The 5,085-nt window shown below is 38.0% G+C and overlaps 1 long non-coding RNA gene across 1 annotated transcript; it reads left to right on the plus strand.

Moving 5' to 3' along the window:
• The first annotated feature begins 466 nt into the window (after positions 1 to 466).
• Positions 467 to 3,574, plus strand: LOC127938532 (uncharacterized). The gene is made up of 2 exons (XR_008148730.1): positions 467 to 508; positions 2,965 to 3,574. It is a non-coding gene; the product is annotated as an uncharacterized LOC127938532 (long non-coding RNA).
• Positions 3,575 to 5,085: the final 1,511 nt, after the last annotated feature.

Raw genomic sequence — 5,085 nt, forward strand, 5'->3', positions numbered from 1 at the left:
ATCAAGGTACATGTGCGCTGGTTTGTTTGCCTTAAATAACAAACAATTAGATTCTGATCTGGTCTTTAAGCAGAAACACACTTCCACCAAATATGCACTTTAACCACAGTGTTTGCATCCCCAGTTCTAGCATCACTCACCCTTTCACCTCTATCTCTCCTCCTCTTAAGAGGCACTGGAGTTGGATTACCGCTCTGATGAAAAACAGGTGCTTTCATAAGCGTCACTTGCACGCACATGGGAGTAAATGCATAGATGCTACAGTCACGAGACTGTCATCTGACTCGTTCACAGATTTACACCGCCACCTTGTGGTTACTTAACGAACTGCACACCTTCAGCACTTCAGAACGGGCGAGAAGGGTATTCCTGCACAACCGGAGGCTACAGTTACAGGACCGCAATTCTGTGACCGCAGCTTTAGGACCCTAGTATTTTTGTAACAGCGCCACTTACTGTACTGAATCAACACTAATTAAAGATGGACGACGTGGACAGCAACCAGACGGTGAGTATCGATATTTAATTAAGTTTTATTTTATAACGTTTAAACGGTGCAAAGTTTACATAGTGAGAACTGCTACCTATTAATTAATAATTAATTCCCACCAAATTAAGAATTTGTGAGCTAGTTTTATTAATTACTACGACGTTAATTCGTGGCTATGATTTCATAAATTATAATTGTGTTTTAATTACGAAGTATTATAAGTGAACCTAGCCTGCACATTAATTAAACTTATCAGATGACAAGAGCATGGTTGATGTAAGGTTTGTTAGATTTACCTGCAGGCAGCTTAATGTATTAGAGTGAATACTGGCTTAATAGTCGTTGTTTTACCATATTTAGGTATAAAATATATTTCATAATTAAACTTCACTAGTTGCAGTATGTGTTAGCCTGTTGTTTTGGCATTATTTTGCAATGATAAATTAGGCATTTGGCAATTTTAATAGTTTGTTACAATTTGGCCTAATCTGCAGGTCTACTCCACATACAGTCCATTGATATCATGTGTTCCTGTCATGTTCTGCATGGCCAATATGAAGTGATTTATGGATTCGATTAGGCTCATTGTAGGACAGATGATTAAAAAAGGCACTAGGGATATTTTCATGATCTCAAAATATTCTAACAAGTACACTCTCACTTTTCCAAGATACATACAGTATTGTTCAAAATAATAGCAGTACAATGTGACTAACCAGAATAATCAAGGTTTTTAGTATATTTTTTATTGCTACGTGGCAAACAAGTTACCAGTAGGTTCAGTAGATTGTCAGAAAACAAACAAGACCCAGCATTCATGATATGCACGCTCTTAAGGCTGTGCAATTGGGCAATTAGTTGAAAGGGGTGTGTTCAAAAAAATAGCAGTGTCTACCTTTGACTGTACAAACTCAAAACTATTTTGTACAAACATTTTTTTTTTCTGGGATTTAGCAATCCTGTGAATCACTAAACTAATATTTAGTTGTACGACCACAGTTTTTTAAAACTGCTTGACATCTGTGTGGCATGGAGTCAACCAACTTGTGGCACCTCTCAGCTGTTATTCCACTCCATGATTCTTTAACAACATTCCACAATTAATTCACATTTCTTGGTTTTGCTTCAGAAACAGCATTTTTGATATCACCCCACAAGTTCTCAATTGGATTAAGGTCTGGAGATTGGGCTGGCCACTCCATAACATTAATTTTGTTGGTTTGGAACCAAGACTTTGCCCGTTTACTAGTGTGTTTTGGGTCATTGTCTTGTTGAAACAACCATTTCAAGGGCATGTCCTCTTCAGCATAGGGCAACATGACCTCTTCAAGTATTTTAACATATGCAAACTGATCCATGATCCCTGGTATGCGATAAATAGGCCCAACACCATAGTAGGAGAAACATGCCCATATCATGATGCTTGCACCTCCATGCTTCACTGTCTTCACTGTGTACTGTGGCTTGAATTCAGAGTTTGGGGGTCGTCTCACAAACTGCCTGTGGCCCTTGGACCCAAAAAGAACAATTTTACTCTCATCAGTCCACAAAATGTTCCTCCATTTCTCTTTAGGCCAGTTGATGTGTTCTTTGGCAAATTGTAACCTCTTCTGCACATGCCTTTTTTTTAACAGAGGGACTTTGCGGGGGATTCTTGAAAATAGATTAGCTTCACACAGACGTCTTCTAACTGTCACAGTACTTACAGGTAACTCCAGACTGTCTTTGATCATCCTGGAGGTGATCATTGGCTGAGCCTTTGCCATTCTGGTTATTCTTCTATCCATTTTGATGGTTGTCTTCCGTTTTCTTCCACGTCTCTCTGGTTTTGCTCTCCATTTTAAGGCATTGGAGATAATTTTAGCTGAACAGCCTATCATTTTTTGCACCTCTTTATAGGTTTTCCCCTCTCTAATCAACTTTTTAATCAAAGTACGCTGTTCTTCTGAACAATGTCTTGAACGACCCATTTTCCTCAGCTTTCAAATGCATGTTCAACAAGTGTTGGCTTCATCCTTAAATAGGGGCCACCTGATTCACACCTGTTTCGTCACAAAATTGATGACCTCAGTGATTGAATGCCACACTGCTATTTTTTTGAACACACCCCTTTCAACTAATTCAACTAATTGCCCAATTGCACAGCCTTAAGAGCGTGCATATCATGAATGCTGGGTCTCATTTGTTTTCTGAGAATCTACTGAACCTACTGGTAACTTGTTTGCCACGTAGCAATAAAAAAATATACGAAAAACCTTGATTATTCTGGTTAGTCACATTGTACTGCTATTATTTTGAACAATACTGTATAACAATCAAAAAGGGAAATCCCTGCCCGATTTGAAGAGATGCACCACATGCTGCAAGGACTTTCACTTTTCATATATATATATATATATATATATTCCAGTTGAATATGTTAAACAAATGTTTCTTATTTATCTCTCTCTGTCTCTCGCTCTCTCTTTCTCTAGAGTTGAAGCCTACAGCCATTCTATCCATGCAGCAACTGATGGAAAAGGGGTTCACTTTGGTGCTGTTGTGATGTTGTCACAAAAATGACATGTAAATTCTGTACAGACCAAGAGTTTGGACACACCTTCTCATTCAAAGAGTTTTCTTTATTTTCATGACTATGAAAATTGTAGATTCACACTGAAGGCATCAAAACTATGAATTAACACATGTGGAATTATATATGGAATTATATACATAACAAAAAAGTGTGAAACAACTGAAAATATGTCATATTCTAGGTTTTTCAAAGTAGCCACCTTTTGCTTTGATGACTGCTTTGCACACTCTTGGCATTCTCTTGATGAGCTTCAAGAGGTAGTCACCTGAAATGCTCTTCCAACAGTCTTGAAGGAGTTCCCCCGAGAGATGCTTAGCACTTGTTGGCCCTTTTGCCTTCTGTCTGCGGTCCAGCTCACCCCTAAACCATCTGGATTGGGTTCAGGTCCGGTGACTGTGGAGGCCAGGTCATCTGGCGCAGCACCCCATCACTCTCCTTCTTGATCAAATAGCCCTTGATGCCTTCAGTGTGACTCTATAATTTGTATATAAATAAACATTCTTGAATCATTCTTGTGTCTTGTCTTGCTTCTCAACAACTTTTAAAATATTTGCAGTAATTTAGTGACTCCATATGCTGATTCCAACTTTAACTTACCTGATAATGAGCTAATTCACCTTAAGGAAGTGAATCAATATACTGTATAATTCAAGAGACATTTCAAGACTTTTAAGGTTCTTCATTTTTTACAATTGTTTTAACATTGATATACATCAATTTTACAAAATTGATATTTCATTTATATTTTGTGTAAATTCATGTTTAAATTTAAAATTGTGACTCAAAGCACACTTAGTAATTTAACTCTGCTGCATTTTGAAGCTTACATTTAAAAACATGCTACTGAGATTAATATATTGATGCTATATACAAAGTAACGTGACTGCAAACGTGACTGCAGTTTCAGGAACGCAGTTTACAACAGGATAGGAGAGACCGGGGATGGTTGTAACACTTTTTTCTTCAGCGCCTAAAATTACCTTTTTCTTTTGGCTACATGTCTAAAACTTCTAGGCAAAGTACCCACATGTTTATACTACAAATGGCAACAATTTAAATTTATTCAACTATATCACAGACTTTGTGAGATGATGACAAATACAAGGTGGTCCTTTGTTACAACCTACCCCACTACTGGGGTAGGTTGTAACATACTGGGTAACTGGGGTAAGTTGTAACAGGTAGACAAAATATACAAAAACTAAGGGTACTCCAAGTGATATGCCACAAAAACAGTTTTATTTTAAATGAATGGCTGCAACAATAAATATGTGTGAATATGGGGAGTGTATGAGCATATTGTGTGTTTTTGTGCATGTGTATGTCTGTACGTGCACATTCGTGTGTGTGTGTGTGTGTGTGTGAGCAAATTAACAGACGTATGTTTATCCCCACTCCAGAGAATGAACAAATGAAATGCATTCTTTACCAGTCACAATGGTGACAAGAACAAAAAAATAAATAAAAAATGAAACTCTGGGGTTCCGCTTCATAAACGAGCCAAACCAATCAGGCCCTGCCATTTTCTTCTCTGGTTTATGACAAAGACTCCTCCTGCTCCCTGGTGAAGACCTGGTGAGGACTGCAGTATCCTACACGAGGAAAGGTCCCTCAATCCCTGGTCTTTCAGTTCTTTATATTTCTGCCAATATCTGTTCAATGTTACATGGCAGATTCCGTGGGATTTTGCCACTGCCCTGACAGACTTTCCTTTCCTAACTTTCTCTGCTGCTCTTTTTAAAAGACTAGCATCGACTCCAATATCTGTTTTTCCCAACCAAGTTGTAGGCATTCTGTAGTATTGTTAAAATCACAAAAATGTTCTTGGTTGTATGTAAGGGGATGGTTGTAACACTTTCAAAACACGTGTTACAACCTACCCCTTCACTGTCACCCAATGTTTAACAAGCTGTATTAGCATGGTGCTTTGAAATTGGCAGAAGGTTGATACACCATTCTTTACTAGAGAAACTACAGTTTGATCTGATATAAGTCATACAATATTATCTACAACGGTAGA

The sequence above is a fragment of the Carassius gibelio genome, chromosome A20, assembly GCF_023724105.1.
Source record: "Carassius gibelio isolate Cgi1373 ecotype wild population from Czech Republic chromosome A20, carGib1.2-hapl.c, whole genome shotgun sequence".
NCBI classification, from domain to species: domain Eukaryota; kingdom Metazoa; phylum Chordata; class Actinopteri; order Cypriniformes; family Cyprinidae; genus Carassius; species Carassius gibelio.